The sequence below is a fragment of the Drosophila melanogaster genome, chromosome 2L, assembly GCF_000001215.4.
Source record: "Drosophila melanogaster chromosome 2L".
Taxonomy (NCBI): Eukaryota; Metazoa; Arthropoda; class Insecta; order Diptera; family Drosophilidae; genus Drosophila; species Drosophila melanogaster.
In genome coordinates, this window is record NT_033779.5 from 19,144,617 (window position 1) to 19,162,730 (window position 18,114).

Here is an 18,114-nt window from a genome sequence, read left to right on the forward strand (position 1 = left end):
TAATATATCTACTTAGAAACAGAACTGTTTTACATAAGTTTACATATTATTTCCTGCTATTCGAATTTTATCAAGAAATAAATTTTCTATTAATCTTAATGGTTTTTATGGTAAGGATAGCATTAAAGCACCATATCCTGTATGAATCAGCAAACAGTAATAGAAACTGTATTTTTTGTATTGCTTGTATTTTATTTTGTTTTACACGATAACTTCTTGATTGACAATAAGATAGCATTATTGCTAAAACAAATAATATGTAATATTATATTAAACGATCATTGATTAACACATTGTTTCCCAAACTGGTTGTTATATCTGTTAGGAATCAAAGGTCAAGAAAATAAAAATACAAAAACTAGTTGTATTGTCTGAAGCTTCCGTGAAAAGAAAACCCCTTACAAAGTCAAATTTCAGTGCATCAGCGATTTCAGGTTACAAAGGTGGAACTTAATGTGTCATCTCCCCAGCAATTATCCGCCCAAGCAACCATCACCCACCACCCACTTTTCATTAAACCACTGGGCCTGAGAAATTGCCCAAAAAGTGACAGTTAAAGCCGGTCATAATTAACAGCGTTCATCAATTACATGAGTACCGCCCACACACACACACACACACACACACGCACACACACACACACACACACACAGGAAAATCCACCTTTGGCTACAGACCGCAGTGACAAAGTTCTGAGATGCGGCCCCAACCACCCAACCACCCACCGCCCATCATTCCATCAACCCCCAGCCAGCGCCACCCGCAGGCAGGCTGCTTTTTTTGTGTTCAGTGCATAATTAACGCAAAGTGTTTCGCAGGGGAAACCAAATAAAAGAAGTGGTGTGGGGGGGGGGGGGGAGAGGAAGTACAAGAGATCCAAAGGACACGTTAGACGTAATGCGTGTACTTAAGGGCTTTATACTCTAGCAAATGGCTTCATAATCTGTACATTAAGTTGGTCGTCATTCAATAAAATATAGCAATTTGGTTCTCAATTATAATTAAGCATTGTATAACCAGCACACGTACATATTGTTTAAAGATCAAAATCATTGTTTCTAAGCATCTTCTCTTAAAGAGCTTTAGATTTGACGAAGAAAATTATAACAATAATTGCATGGCAGTTAATTGGCTATCAAATCTAATATGATTAATTTATTTCTTTGGTTTCTTTCAGGCAAAACCGTTTAACTTGACCACCAGACGTCGAAAAGAATATATACGAAAGGTAAGAACTTTTAATTGCCCAAATGTAGGATGATGTCCAAGGAAAGGGAATTCAAGGTTGCGTTGTGCTTCATCTTTTTGTTGTTTTTTTTCTTCTGTTTTCGCATCCGCATAGACAATAAATCTATGTGGAGACCGACCGCTTTGGCATATCCCTCTCTCATTTTTGCCGCCGCGTGTCCTTCGTACTAGAAACCCAGTACCTGCCAGCATGTGAAGTGGAGCTCAATGGAGTGATGGGTCACGATGGGGCAGGCGGAAGAGGGACGGACGTCGGGTTATTCATCATATCTCACGTACGCGTCTGATGTCTGGAGTAGCTCCTCTTCTTCTCATTTGTATGCCATGCGGGCGCCCCTTTAGAGGGAGATGGCTGCTTGGAGAGAGATAGAGAGAGAGAGAGAGACCCCACACATACCAAATGCGAAACATGTGCTAATGCTGTTATTATTTATCTTTTATACCCGGCACTCGTAAATTTTAGAGGGTATATTGTGTTCGTGCAAAGGTACATAAAAGGATACTATAAAAATGGTATTTTTATTATCGAAATTCGAAAGTCTGTTAAAGAGAAAAGTTTTAAAGCTAGGGGCTTACGATCAAAGGAGAAATCGTTTATTCATCTACTTCCTGTCCACATACCAAAATTCATATCATTTGGATAAACCAGCAGGATATTTTTCTGTCGGGACACTCGATTATACAGCTTAGACTTGTGGATTCAACTTCCGTTTGGAGTTCGTTGCATAAGTGATACAGGACATTTATCAAGAGATTTGGTTGATGGAATCACAGATTCTATTTCCATTTTTGTTATATTAATGCCTTGTTTTTTTGGTTGTAGAGCGACAGCAACAAGTTTGCGCGTTATTGTCTTTTTTTTTATAACTTTTTTTTTTGTCTATTCATGGTCCGCAGGTCGCCGGTTAGTTGGTTTATTGACATCGCCGTTCTGCCTGCGTCGACGTCGGCGTTAGCTACACACTTTTTCAAGTTCGTGAATTTTTTAGCCGTTCGTTGACTTTTGCCGTTGGTGGGTTTCCATGTCTGCTGTGTTAACGTTTTTATTTAATATGTTCAAACTAATGTCATTTTCAGAATGTCGCTGTCGCTTTGAGGAACCATCTCTCTTTTTCGGTTTCAGTTTCGCCATTCGCTTCTAGTTAAAAGTATCTCGCCCCTTCACAACAATATTTTTTCGCAACACTTTGACCAAACCGTGAACTTTCCGAGAATCTGATCAAAAGAGAAGCAAAAATACACAGAAAAAGGGTAGCAGTACGGAAAAAGCCAAAACTTAAGTTTGGATTTCAACAAGCTGATTGAAATTTCCTGAGGGGGCGTCGTCTTCGCTTATTAGTTTAATGCGAATTATGAGGTCAGTGCAAAAAACAATACCGAAAAAAAGTGCACATTCACAGCGGGAAGACACCGAAGATGGAAGAAAGAAAGACGACAGAAGAGAGTTCAATGAAGTGCCCTCATTAGCTTTAATGTAAGGGGATATGGTAGGCGTTGAAAACCGAGATCCAACCATCGGCCTCGAACCTTGAAAAGTGACCCAAAAATATATATGTATATAGTGACGTATTTGGGTGGTCCAAACCAGCCACTTCCATTATTTCAAAGAAATCAGTAATGCACTCTAGTAATTTTCCATAACGTATCCCAGCTGCGCAGCATTCGTTTATCTTTGGCAGCGCAGCCGTTCTTGTAAACATCCTAAAGCCTGACCTAAGCAGATTTGACTGCCCTCTTTCAACGCTACCTAATCTTAAGAACCCAAGAGCGAGGCTCTCCCGAAATACAAATATTGTTCAAATACTGAGGCTTCTCCTCAATCCAATTTGCATTTGATTTTTAGTCTTAAGCTGAGATCCAAAGAATAAAGTCGTGAAACTATTTCTCCTAAAAACTATTTTTTATTTCTTGGCGTTGTCCTTAGTCAACTGACGGGACATTAGTTCGACTCATAAATAAAACAACAATTTTACTGGCGCAGTCGGTAGGATACAAAAGTATCCGAAAAAAAAGAACCTTCGAGTGGAAAATAAGTTAAATTTTATAGTCCAGTGCTCGAAACATCTCCCAAAATAAATTCGTGAAAACTCTTCAACTTGGATTATAATTCCAATTCGGTTATCCAATAATAAGTGGAAGTGAAATACGAAACAAAAATATTAAGTCCAAAGGCAACTAAGTTTTAAAACCAACATATAAAAATAAAAAATTAAAACAATATAGAATTTTAATAATACAACACAAAAATTTACAAAACAAAAAAAACAAACAAGTGAAACTAGAAAGCTTAAAAATAATAATAACATTGAATCCGAAACAAAACAAAAAAATAAAACACAAAAGTTAAAAATTTTACAATAAAAATGTCACAACCAATTATTGCGCTGAGCGACATAAACCTTGCCGAAGCCCGTCGGCAGCTTAAAGACATTATGCCATTCAAGGGTGATCCAGAAACCCTTCACACCTTTATCAGCAGAGTGGATTACGTAATTTCGCTCTACCAAACAAATGATGTCCGACAACAGAGGATTCTACTGGGAGCCATCGAAAGGAACTTGGACGGACAAATTACACGATCTTTGGGACTTCCGAACATCGAAGATTGGCCTACCCTTAAAGCAAGACTCATCGCGGAATTTAAAATTCAAACACCAAATTACAAACTTCTGGAGAACTTCAGGGAGACACCATACAGAGGAAGCCTAAGAGCATTCTGCGAAGAAGCGGAGAGACGACGTCAATTACTAATTTCGAAACTACACCTGGAAGGTAACCAATCGGATTTTCTTATTTATATTCAGGGTATTAAAGAATCTATTAAGATACTGATAAGGAAACTACCAATACAATTATTCACTATTTTAGCCCATCACGATATTACAGACTTAAGATCCTTAATTACCATTGCACAAAATGAGGGAATTTATGAAGAACACATTAATTTTGAATTTTATGAAAAACCAGAATATCGTAATAAAAATTCAAATTCTAACCGGAATTCGAAAACACAAAAATTCAATACAAATGTTCAAACTCAAAATCGACCAAGTTACTCACAATATTCCCAACCCTTCCAACCTAATTTTAATCAATACATTCAACCATTTAGACCTAGCTATACACAGCAGATAACTAACAACCCACCCATGTGGCACGCACCTAATTATTTCAGACCCAACCAATACATAAACCCACAACCCATTATTCAAAAAAATCATTTCCAACAATATCCCAACAAAGCCCAATTTCCCCAAACAACGCATTTTAGAGGAAACACATACCCTCGACTACAACAACCCTCTACATATAAAAATACTAACTTCCCGATTACTAAACGACTAAGACCATCGGACAGTGAACAAACTAAAATGTCTATTGACGAAATTAGATTCCAAGACGCGCATGAATTCGAACAAGTCCAACCTAATTATTACGAGCAACAGTATTTTAACCAAAATCAATACAATCCGTATCAAAATCATAGCTTCATTAATGAAGGGCAACAACAAGTCCAATCTGTACAAATTAATAACAAACAAAACCAAAATAATTCTGAACTAAACGAAAATTTTCGGTTAACAGCCCCGGAAAATACGAATACATAAAAATAGTATACAAAGGGCGCTCATACAAATGCCTTCTAGACACAGGATCAACAATTAATATGATCAATGAAAATATATTTTGTCTTCCCATTCAAAATAGTAGATGTGAAGTTTTAACATCAAATGGCCCTATTACCTTGAACGACTTGATTATGTTACCCAGAAATAGTATTTTCAAAAAAACCGAACCATTTTATGTGCACAGATTTTCTAATAATTACGATATGCTAATTGGCAGAAAATTGTTGAAAAATGCTCAATCAGTTATTAATTACAAAAATGATACAGTTACCCTTTTTGATCAAACATACAAATTAATTACTTCAGAATCCGAAAGAAACCAAAATTTGTATATCCAAAGGACACCAGAATCAATTGCAAGCTCAGATCAGGAATCAATAAAAAAATTAGATTTTTCACAGTTTCGATTAGATCACCTAAATCAGGAGGAAACTTTTAAGTTAAAAGGCTTGTTAAATAAATTTAGAAATCTTGAATATAAGGAGGGAGAGAAATTAACATTTACAAATACAATTAAACACGTACTAAATACAACACATAACTCCCCAATTTATTCGAAACAATACCCACTTGCGCAAACACACGAAATCGAAGTAGAAAACCAAGTACAGGAAATGCTGAATCAGGGATTAATTAGGGAAAGTAATTCTCCATACAATAGTCCTACTTGGGTCGTACCAAAGAAACCGGATGCTTCTGGCGTAAATAAGTACAGAGTAGTAATTGATTATAGAAAGCTAAATGAAATAACCATACCTGACAGATATCCAATTCCAAATATGGACGAAATTCTTGGCAAACTGGGTAAATGCCAATATTTTACAACGATCGATCTGGCAAAGGGATTTCATCAAATAGAAATGGACGAAGAATCAATTTCTAAAACTGCATTCTCCACAAAAAGCGGTCATTACGAATACCTTCGAATGCCATTTGGCCTTAGGAATGCACCCGCTACTTTTCAAAGGTGCATGAATAATATCCTTCGACCGTTGCTTAACAAACACTGTTTGGTGTATCTGGATGATATTATAATTTTTTCAACATCCCTTACAGAACATTTAAATTCAATACAATTAGTTTTTACAAAGCTTGCAGATGCAAATTTAAAATTGCAACTAGACAAATGTGAGTTCTTAAAAAAGGAAGCTAACTTTCTTGGTCACATAGTTACCCCTGATGGTATTAAACCAAATCCTATTAAAGTTAAAGCCATAGTTTCATACCCAATTCCGACAAAAGTAAAAGAGATAAGAGCTTTCCTTGGATTAACAGGTTATTATCGCAAATTTATTCCAAATTACGCAGACATAGCAAAACCCATGACCAGCTACTTAAAAAAAGGAGCAAAGATAGATACACAAAAACTTGAGTACATAGAGGCATTCGAAAAACTTAAGGCTTTGATAATTCGTGACCCAATTTTACAATTACCTGATTTTGAAAAGAAATTTGTTTTAACCACAGATGCAAGTAACTTGGCCCTCGGGGCTGTCCTTTCTCAAAACGGTCATCCTATATCTTTTATTAGTAGAACACTTAACGATCACGAATTAAATTACAGTGCTATCGAAAAAGAATTACTTGCCATAGTTTGGGCCACAAAAACTTTTCGACATTATTTACTAGGACGACAATTTCTCATTGCCAGTGACCATCAACCTCTTAGATGGCTTCATAACTTAAAGGAACCGAATGCTAAGTTAGAAAGATGGAGAGTTAGATTAAGCGAATACCAATTTAAAATAGATTATATTAAAGGGAAAGAAAATTCAGTTGCCGATGCATTATCAAGAATTAAAATTGAAGAAAATCATCATAGTGAAGCTACTCAACATAGTGCAGAAGAGGACAATAGCAACCTTATTCATTTAACAGAAAAACCAATAAATTATTTCAAAAAACAAATAATCTTTATTAAATCCGATAAAAATAAAGTAGAGCATTCAAAAATATTCGGTAACTCCATTACCACAATTCAATATGATGTAATGACACTTGAAAAGGCCAAACAAATTTTACTCGATCACTTTATCCATAGAAACATTACCATTTATATTGAGAGCGATGTAGATTTTGAAATTATTCAAAGAGCACACATAGAAATTGTTAATACCACCTACACAAAAGTAATTCGCAGTCTTTTCCTATTAAAGAACGTTGGTTCATACGCCGAATTCAAAGAAATCATACTTCAATCACATGAAAAACTTTTACACCCTGGTATACAGAAAATGACAAAATTATTTAAAGAAAATCACTTCTTTCCAAATAGCCAACTATTAATTCAGAATATAATAAACGAATGCAACATATGCAATTTGGCCAAAACAGAACATAGAAACACCAAAATGCCTTTAAAAATCACACCCAACCCGGAACATTGCCGAGAAAAATTTGTAGTAGATATTTATTCATCTGAGGGAAAACATTACATCAGTTGCATTGATATTTATTCTAAATTCGCTACACTTGAGCAAATTAAAACTAAGGATTGGATAGAATGCAGAAACGCATTAATGCGCATTTTTAATCAACTAGGTAAACCCAAATTATTAAAGGCAGACAGAGACGGAGCTTTCTCCAGTTTAGCTTTAAAGCGATGGCTTGAAGAAGAAGAAGTCGAATTACAGCTCAATACAGCAAAAAACGGGGTAGCAGACGTCGAAAGATTACACAAAACAATAAATGAAAAAATTCGTATAATCAATTCATCTGATGATGAAGAAGTAAAATTAAGCAAGATAGAAACAATCCTCTACACATACAACCATAAAATTAAACATGACACTACTGGACAGACACCTGCTCAAATTTTCTTATACGCTGGGCATCCCATATTAGACACTCAAAAAATTAAAGAGAAGAAAATAGACAAAATAAATGAAGACAGACAGGAATTTAATATTGACACTAATTACAGAAAAGGTCCACTACAGAAAGGCAAATTAGAAAACCCATTTAAACCAACCAAAAATGTAGAACAGACAGACCCTGACCATTACAAAATCACTAATAGAAATAGAGTTACGCACTACTACAAAACACAATTCAAAAAACAAAAGAAAAATAATAAACTCTCAATTTCACAGGCACCTGGTACCCGATAACACTATTGTTTATACTGATCACAGCTGTTCATGGACAACAAATTCAAATTAATAATATTGACACCAACCACGGATATCTCCTTTTTCTGATAAGCCAGTACAGATACCATCCTCCTTTGAACATCACTCCTTAAAAATCAATTTAACTGAAATAGACATCGTGGTTGACTATTTTGAGCAAAGACTACGAACCGATTACCATGCACCCCAGATCAATTTTTTATACAATAAAATAAAAAGAGAACTAGCCGGAATAACCCTGAAACATAGAAACAAACGGGGTCTTATTAACATTGTGGGTTCAGGTTTTAAATACCTATTTGGAACACTAGATGAAAATGATCGAGTCGAAATACAGAAAAAACTTGAAATCAACGTCCATAACTCAGTAAAATTACATGAACTCAACGACGCCATACGATTGGTAAATGACGGAATGCAAAAATAACCACACCATCATTGACAGTCTTTTGTTCGAACTAATGCAGTTTACGGAATACATAGAAGATTTGGAAATGGCTATGCAGCTTTCCAGACTTGGACTGTTTAACCCCAAATTACTAAACTACGACAAACTTGAAAATGTGAACAGCCAAAACATTTTGAACATTAAAACATCCACTTGGATTAACTACAATGATAACCAAGTATTAATCATATCCCACATACCCATTTACCTTTCACTAATAAGCACAATTAAAATAATTCCTTACCCAGACTCCAACGGCTATCAGCTAGATTACACAGACACACAATCATATTTTGAAAAAGAAAATAAAGTTTATAATACCGAAAATAAAGAAGTAAAAAATGAATGTGTCACCAATATTATTAAACACTTAAATCCAATTTGTAATTTTAAGCCAGTACACACGAACGAAATAATAAAATACATAGAACCAAACACAATTGTAACCTGGAACTTAACCCAAACAATTCTTAACCAAAATTGCCAAAATTCAATTAATAAAATAAAAATAGAAGGAAACAAAATGATAAGAGTAACGCAATGCAAAATAGAAATCAATAATATAATTTTAAGTGAAAATCTGTTAGAACCAGAAATAGATTTGACACCACTATACACACCACTTAATATAACAAAAATAAAAATTGTAAAACACAACGACATTGTTGAGATGATTTCAGAGAACAATATTACACTTTACATACAAATGATCATTGTAATAATCGCACTAATTTTGTTGTACTCATATTTAAGATATGTATCATTTAAACCATTTATGATGCTGTATGCAAAACTTAAAATAAGAAAAAATCAAAATCAAAACACACCACAACAAACAGAAATAGAAGAAACTCCATTTCCCACACTATATCCATCAATCCCAGCCCAAGTATAGGCTTCTCTTTAAGGGAAGGGGAGTGACGTATTTGGGTGGTCCAAACCAGCCACTTCCATTATTTCAAAGAAATCAGTAATGCACTCTAGTAATTTTCCATAACGTATCCCAGCTGCGCAGCATTCGTTTATCTTTGGCAGCGCAGCCGTTCTTGTAAACATCCTAAAGCCTGACCTAAGCAGATTTGACTGCCCTCTTTCAACGCTACCTAATCTTAAGAACCCAAGAGCGAGGCTCTCCCGAAATACAAATATTGTTCAAATACTGAGGCTTCTCCTCAATCCAATTTGCATTTGATTTTTAGTCTTAAGCTGAGATCCAAAGAATAAAGTCGTGAAACTATTTCTCCTAAAAACTATTTTTTATTTCTTGGCGTTGTCCTTAGTCAACTGACGGGACATTAGTTCGACTCATAAATAAAACAACAATTTTACTATATGCCCCACGAAATGCGGGCCAAGTGGCTTAAGTTACTTACTCCGATCCTGTCGAATTTGAATTGCAAAGAAAAAACATTTTTCAAGTTCTCGGTATTTGCTAAGAATTGTATGTATTCTGTATTTTGAAAGGTTAGCAATTTTTATTAAAGCTGTAAATAGAATGGTGTATTGATCGATATTTTTTTGTCAAGTAAGCTACTTCTTATATGATGATAAAAACAACCGTCAAGAAAGCTTAGTCTCTTCTTCGCTCAAGAGGGCTTTCATTAGACCATGCAAACGGAGCTCATGTTCCGGAACCAAACGGTGTAACTAACTGCTTGTAATCCTGTTCATAAACCCGTTCATTAGTAGTGACAAGGGAACTGACAAATTACTCATAGATGAGAGAAGAACATGCAACACTTTCAGAATTTCCACCACTTCCTGCTGTAGGAGAGGAGGCTCGATCGTCGAATCATTCGATTAGTGTATGTGCACAGTTCGAGCGGGTGAAAGAGACGGGCTTCACCTGGCATCGAAGCGTGTGAGAGAGACGGGGCGAGAGCAGGAGCGAGGGAAAGAGAGGGAGCGACAGCTGCATTGCATCGCCTGCTGCTGCTAATTTCCGGTTTCAAGTGTCACATTTTGTTCCAGCTCAACGTCTTTCCCAAAAATTATTGAAAGAGCCATAACAAATATGTGATCGTTGTATTTTATATGGTTGCTTTATGGGCTGGGCTTTCCCCTCTCCGCCGTTCAAGGGAAACATCTGGCGGCAGTAGTTGTTGTTGTTGTTGCTGCTCTTGTGACAGCTGCTAAAAGGGATCGCTCGATCGCTCGATTGCCATCCCCCTTCCCCCCAAGCAGCCGCCTCACTCTCACCCATGGAATAGATTAGCACTGCCGGGTTATTGAAACGCGCTGGATTGAATTGTCTGTCAATACGGCAATAAAACAGTTGAGGCTGAGGTCGGTCGGTCGGTCGTTTGGTCGGCTAATGAACGTTCCGGTGTCGAGGTCTAATGTAATCCTCCATCCATCCGAAGAAATGTACCACTCCGAATTTATTCCGCTCATTCTAATTCAGATGTCAACACCTTTTCATTTAAATCAAAATGTTGTTATTAATAAATGTTTGAGAAAACATCTTAATATCTTTATGCTCTTCCCACTTTGAAAAACAACCTTTTTTTTTAAACGATTTTCGGTATTTAGATAATAAAAATGTTAAGTGGCTGTTTTAACAACAAACCAACTTTAAGTATTAGCTATTTTAAAAGTCGTGCTGCATTTGCTGTTACCCATTTGAGTTTAATATAAAGTTGACTAAATGTTTAATTTTTATACTCAGTAAGAAGACTTGACAAACCTAAAAATATTATGAGTTGGCAATTTATTTAGTTTTTATTTTGTGCCAAGGTTCACTTTAGATGCCCACAGCAAATTTTTACAATTGTCATTAAATTATGGTAACCCAAATATTATAGTTTGCGCATAAATTTTACTGCAAGTCCAACGTTTTTATGACTTACATGTGCGCACACATGATTGTTTGTTAAACAAAACTCTTTAAAATGGCTCTTTGCTGCTAGTACAATTCTATGTTTGAATGGTTCCGTGGTTCGTTGTCAAATGCGCCTTGTGGCAGATGAATAGCATTTTTTGCGAGGCTTGACTGTATTTCTGGTCGTAGCAAAAATATATGTATTTCAACGCTTGGCGTAATTGTTTTTTCTTTGCCATTGGCGGGCTGGCAGTTTTTTTTTCTTTTTGCGCTCTTTTGTATTTGTTGGATTTTTTGCGGCCGTATCTTTTCGCTACTTTAAGCACGTCGTTCGTCAGAGGAGTGAAGTCGAAGGTTCATGAACCGCCGGCAAGGACAAAAGTCGTGGCTCTGGCGGCGCGACAGAGATGGCTACAGATATATACAATATGGACATATCGATCTTGTGCCCGTGCCATATTCCACTATTCCACTTGTTTTCCTGCAGCAGCAGCACCATTATCTTCCCATTCCAATCCCAGAAAGCCACTTGAACCCATCGCTTCGTGGAATTGCGGCGGGCTAAACAAGAGTGAATATGACAATGGTAGGTAGGTTACAGAGGGTATCGAATATTTTAAATACCCTAGGGGTATGATTTTAAGGATATTTATGAAAAACTCAAGTATCTTCATTTAAGTTAACTAACTGAGGTATGAAAATGCGGTGAGGGAAGAGAAAATCTTTCACCTGTTCTTTCTAAGGAAGACTTAAATGGTTTTTTAAATCCCACATGTCGCATTAATATAAAAATAACTATGAAATGAATATCGTAATGGAACTAGAAATCTGGATTCTGGTACCGAAAAGAAATTTAAATCCGTGGGTTGGTGGCTCTGTGCGTCAGTGTGTGAGTCACGCAGCCTCACGAGTGATGCGATAGCATCGCAATTGGCGCACAAGAAATCACTGACCTTGACTTTAAACAAAGTTTAAGGCCCTTTGTGGCAGCCACTATAGTATACATCCATCCATAGGTGTATTTAGTGGTGTTGGTATGCATGGATTGTTGTATACACACACAAACATACTCTCGAACAACAAGCAGCATAATTATAGAGCCGAGCGGTGTTTCTAGACTGGTTTATTCTCCAAAGTCCCCGGACGTATCGCATCGCAACGTATCGCTGCGGCAGAGAAGTCGACGCCTGCCGCTGCCATTTCACGTTATTCTTTTCTTGTGATCGGAATATTATGTACGTTGAAAACGTTGAAAACGCACATGACGCAAGCGCGCAGACTTTTACCTGCCCCCTTTCCTTTCCTTTCCTTCCCATTCCCATTCCCATTCCCCATCTCTCTCTCTCTTTCACAAGCTCCTATTGCATCAGCGCTATATAGCAGGAAAAGTCACCAGTTGTAAACTAGCCTAGTTGGTAATGACCATAAAAAGCTGAACTTGCTTATACACAGGTTTAGACATCTACTATTTACCACAAAGCCAATGATTTCTGGTCTTGATCATTGGGTCTTTCGTTCTCTGTACGAAACACACATATTACGAGTCAAGTTTGGCTTAAAAGTGGGTGTGAAAACAAATTTACCTTGGTGGTTTTGAATCATACGGTGTTCTAATTTGGTATACACAAACTATTTGAAAATATGTAATTTTAGTTTTAATTTAATTAAAATCGGACTACTTTATCATATCAAAAAAGTGATAATATAATGCATTCTAATTCGGCATACGCCAGTGATTTTTTAAATATAAACAATGGTTTCGTCTAGCTGAAACTAGCTTCCTTTCTGATTTTTAATTATACAAATTCCAAAATTCATTGGAAAACAAAATGTTCCGAAACTCAAAAGAATGAAAATTTTGGAAGCCCATATTAAAAAAAAAAACGAGACCTGTAATCATTTCCAGTTCTGGTTCCCATTCAATTGATGACACTTGTGCGAAATCAGAGTTTATGCGAATACAAATAATCGTTTATTGCGAAACAAACCCGAAAATAAACGCGGATGATAATCTTTTGACTCACTGCACTGGTTCTATGCATGGGGCTTAGCCCCCAAAAAATGGCTAGATAGTACAAGTTACCCCACGACCAGTGGCGCGGTTTCCACTGCTTCCGCTCTTTGTAGCCCTTTTTCGGGCTCTTCTGCTGCGCTTCGTTCTTCGTTCGTGCTTCTTCTTCTCCGACTTCATCGCCGCCGTCTCCTTTGCCGCTCTCTTTGTAAGTGCAGCTCACTCCCACTCGCATATGTACATACAGAGCCCGGAATACTTGGAGTGCACTGCTCCCTCGCGCAATTTATGTTCTGTTCGAGTACATATGCCGCATACATATGTACGTGTGCGAGTGTAGGAGGTTGTCAGAGGTCAGTCTCATCGCCGCATGTATGTAGGTATGTACATGCATACAAACACCCGTTCCAATTGCCAATCCATTCCCCGTGGCGTTCTGCAGAAACTAGATTTCCCGCTCTCTCTCGGTCCCGTTCGCTGGTTCTTTGTCTCTCTCGCTCTCCCGCTGGCTAAAACTGGTTGAGTGAGTTTTTTCGGCTGGCCGCTTTTGTCGGCTTGGTTCGTTCGTTCCGTTCCCGTTCGTTTCCGTTCCTCGTTCCGCGTCTTGTAAAATTCTTCTTCGCCATGCTGGTTCATTCTCATTCAGTTCTTAACACTCGCCGGATAAACAACAGTTTGGCGCTTGTTCGCGTTCACTTCCCGTCGCGTTCAGAGAGAATACACTACTACTGCTGCTGCTAGTGTGTGTGCGTGCGTGTGAACTGTGCGAAAAGAAGCAATATAAAGTATTAATACTAGTGGAATATTAAGTAAATCTAAGTGCAACAGAAACATACACATACCTAGCCTATGTACGTATGCTACAAGATATACATATCTGCAGCAAATAAATGTTAACTCAGTATACAAGCGAACAAAAGCACCAGAAACAAATTGTTTAGTTTTGCTGCTCATTCTTCTTCTTCCACCGATGCCGTAGAGTTCATCAACTTGTTTAGAATCGCGTACGTGACTGTATGTATGCCTGTGTGAGTGAGTGACAGTGTGTTGGTGCTGCCTTTTTCCTGCTGCGCTTCCTCTTGCTCGTGCATCTATCTCTTTCTGGCGGCGCATCACTTGCATTGTTGCTGTTGCTGTTTGTTGCAATGCAACAAAACATTTTATTCTTGCCTTTTCCCCCTCCTGGTCTTCGCCTCCTTTGGCGTTTGTTTATGAGCGTGTTTGTGTATGTGTGTTTGTTCTTTTCGACGTCCGCGCGCATTGTTGTTATTTGCTTGCATTAACTTCTACGTTTCTACGCTTTTGTTATTATTATCTCATTTCTTATTTAGCTCTGCGCCACAGTCTGCTCTCCACAGTCACGGCCAGCAGTTGGTGTAAAAGTGTAATGTTGATGCTCGCCAAAGACATAAATAAAATAAGAGTGAAAAATGTAGAAAATCTAAGATATTTTTTCAGTTTGTGCAATACTACAAATTCGCTTGTACATATCCCCTCGACCTTAACTTTGCTTTCATATTCTCTTTCTGCGGAATACTATTCTGTATATTCCCCTGGTCAATAACCACTGTATTTGCAAGAGCAAACAATAATCTGATAATGATGAAATGGTTTATCAACCTCTGAAGCCTAGAGGTGTGCACACTTCCTTCAACTCCAATGCGCGACGACCTTCCCCCGGCCAAAAAGTCCGAAAGTCGAGCCTATTTATCGCGACACAACTGTTCAAACAATTCCCCAACAACATTCGATTCGCGTCGGCAGCGACTGTGTTCATGGGTATTGTTGTGGATATCGTTATTGTTATTGCATTTGTTGTTGCTGTTGCCGCTGCGATGCGGAAGAATAAAACACGAGTTTGTTTTCTTGTTTCTGTGTGTATTTTAAACCAAAATTATTACGGCAATGTTCTTTAAACTTAATCACTGTAGACTGACAGACTGATCGACGTGCAAACCACGCTTGGGGCTTCTCATTAATATACGAACTGCCGGTTCGAGTGAGTTAGTGAGTGCCTGTTTTATTTACGCCGAAAGCAAAAACACAAGAGGCGAAAACAAAACCGAAACCAAAATCTAAAAACGTGTTTCAAATTTGTTCCTATCTGTGTTGTGTCTCTGGGTCCAGTATTTGGGGTTTGGCGTACAAGCATGTGGATATGGATACGAGCAGAACGGAAAGACGAAACATAACATATCGAATGCTATTTACTCCATGTGTCTTGTTTCACGCTCGATTTGCGTCGCCAGCAGAGCTAAGAAATAAAAAACTACGCTTACTGATTAAAAAAGCTGTCGCCGGGCTTTATATTTTGCGTCGAACTGATTGTGTGCAGTGATTACTCGGAAGCGGGAATTAGAAAGGACCCCGGCCAGATATTTATTTGATTAAAAAATGCAAAAGCATGCTGCTAGCAACAGAAAAGAAGATTGTTTAAATTAATCATAAAATTGCACTAGTTTTTGCACTAGTTTACACTTTATACTTTATCGTAAACACCAGCTCGGGCAACCTTTTTGAAAACTCGAGAATTTACTGTTTATAAATAGGTACAACTGTACCCTAAACAAACAGAAGGGTTGAACAATTATAATTTTATGTTTTTTTCCTTGTTTTTCTAGCTCGTTACTGTATTGTTTGGAGCAGTCGAAAGTAATCTTCTTGGGTTTACCTAAAGACTTACAAGTCTGATCTAATTCACTTTTATTCGCATTCGCCCAGTGATCACTGTAGATTACCAGCTGCTTTGAAGATTTTCTGATTTACAATTCAGATACAATTGACAACGATCCTTCTTTTATCAACAGCGATTTGGGCCATCTCCAATCGATTCGCCATCGCAACCCGAACGCCTTGTGTAAATGCGTTTCCTGTGCTGTTTTGTTACTTTCTGAGATTTTCTAGAACTCGGTCGGGGTCGTTCTTCTTCCCTCTTCTGTCCCCGCCAATCTTTGTCGTACCAATTTCGTTGTGTTTTGCTCTGCTTTGTTTTGGGTTCATGTGCGAGTTTTCATTATCAGAGAGCGTTGCTTACCACCACGTAATAGATAACGCAGGCAACCCGAAGTTGGTACATCTCTAATTGAAAATGTTAAAGTAGATAGCAAATATTTATCGAAAGTTAACACGAAAATGAGGCGTACAGAGAACACGTTCCAATTGATTAGATGATGTTGCACCACAAGACGATGGCATGTGCATCTGCGTTTAAACTTCCTTTATGAGGTGAAATATTTAGGGCCTATTTAAGCTTGTAGATACTTTTAGTTAATTTGATCTTTTGCACACTTGGAAATACAGTTTGCTCTCACATCTAACCTTGGAAAAAAACAAAGGAAGTGAGTTTGCTCTCGACTATTTTGAAGTAAAGAGTGCGCGAATCTACATAGAAAGTCCTTATATGGTATTTCGTTTTACTTGACCAAAATTCTGAATGGAATGGAATATTCCCAGCCGACACTGTACCTGTGCAAGGTTGCGTCGATATTTTCTACCACCACTGTGCAGGACACACAGACACTTGCCATCTCGCTCGCCCTCGCTCACAGTGCAGCAGGAGAGTGGGGGAAGAAGCGGCAACTAACGAACCACAGACACTACAAAGCGCAGTAAGAAAGAAAAATGTTGTGCAGAATGAAAAAAAAAACAAGAACAGACAACAGAAACGAAAAAAGAACAAGAACTGCAATGACGACGCCGTTGACCTGCGGGGCCTTTGATGCGAGTGGGAAAGAGAAGGAGATGGATGGTCGTGGGAGAACGGCCCGTGGAGAAGAGCGAGCGGAGAGTGTGAAAGAGGCAGAGGAGAGGAGCGTCTGGGATCTCGGGACCCTCTGCTAAATTGGATGCTGCTATTCTTCTTCTTCTGCTTTACCTCTTCCTTCATTCCCTCGCCACCCATGCATCGCGCGACTACAATAAAACTCTCTTGTGCAGATTTTGTTGTTCTTGGATTTTCGCCCATTGTCTCCTTCAATAAAATGCGTCAAGTCAATTTCATTCACCAGCAGCTGCTGCTTTGGGGGTCGCTTCGCTGCTGACGCATCGCTGGCGTCGTCTGATAAAAAAAAATTCAACAAAAACCCAAAAACAAAAAAATACCAGAGAAGCAATCGTCGCAGAATTCGACGAAATTCACAAGGGAAAACAGTAAAATAGTTAGGCAAGAACAGGAGATACATTCCAGTACCCCTTCCCTGTCACTTGTCTTGAGTCAACTTGTCTTACCTAGCTCACGAAACGCAAAACAATATAAAGACTGGAGATATGAAATTACATCCGTTCAATAATAAAAGTTTACATATGCTAAGTTATAAGATGAAGACGAGGAGCAACGACATGATAAAGGATTAAAAGATTCTAATACCAACCAATGGTGGTATTAATCGGATTAGACTTTTTGAAATACTTTGTTCTTTCCAATCCTAACCGAATTTTCGTTCACAATGATTAACATCAAAAGAAGAAGATTCATGATAATATTGATATCCAGATCCTATCTTAAAAACATTTGCTCTTTGCCAATATCTACTGTAGCGTAATTTGCATCAAACCAAGGCAGCTGCGGTCGTGATGCTGGCGGTGCCTTTGCGATGAAATCGAGGATGCGAATGGAATGGGATGGTCGCTGTAGGATGGGATGAAGATTGGAATTGGGATCGGGACGGATATTTTATCTGCCGAGCGACGGCATTTTTGCTGCTGTCTCGCTTAGAAGAGTGTGTGTATGTATTTGTGGATTTGTGTGCCTGTCAAGCAGGTAAAGGTAGTTTCTTTGTTCTGTTTTATGGCTTGCTCTTTGTGCTGGGCTTCTTTTACTTTTCGCT

The 18,114-nt window shown here is 38.0% G+C and overlaps 1 protein-coding gene and 1 long non-coding RNA gene across 5 annotated transcripts in view, besides 1 other annotated feature; one reads left to right on the top strand and one right to left on the bottom strand.

Annotated features, from left to right (window-relative positions):
• The window catches only part of brat (brain tumor), a 45,943-nt gene that overhangs the window by 10,801 nt on the left and 17,028 nt on the right, over positions 1 to 18,114 (top strand). For 2 of the 4 annotated variants that reach the window (NM_001201913.2, NM_057597.4), the window contains exon 2: positions 1,178 to 1,228. The gene's annotated coding sequence lies outside the window, so the exon portion shown is untranslated. Of the gene's footprint in view, positions 1 to 1,177; positions 1,229 to 13,923; positions 14,140 to 18,114 lie in introns of those variants that run through there. The other 2 variants (NM_206004.2, NM_134302.2) reach the window with 2 other exon arrangements.
• Positions 2,809 to 9,786: a mobile genetic element.
• lncRNA:CR44977 (long non-coding RNA:CR44977) lies at positions 13,252 to 14,683 on the bottom strand. Its single transcript, NR_124379.1, has 2 exons — positions 14,131 to 14,683; positions 13,252 to 14,049 (listed from the first exon to the last, which is right to left on the bottom strand). It is a non-coding gene; the product is annotated as a long non-coding RNA:CR44977 (long non-coding RNA).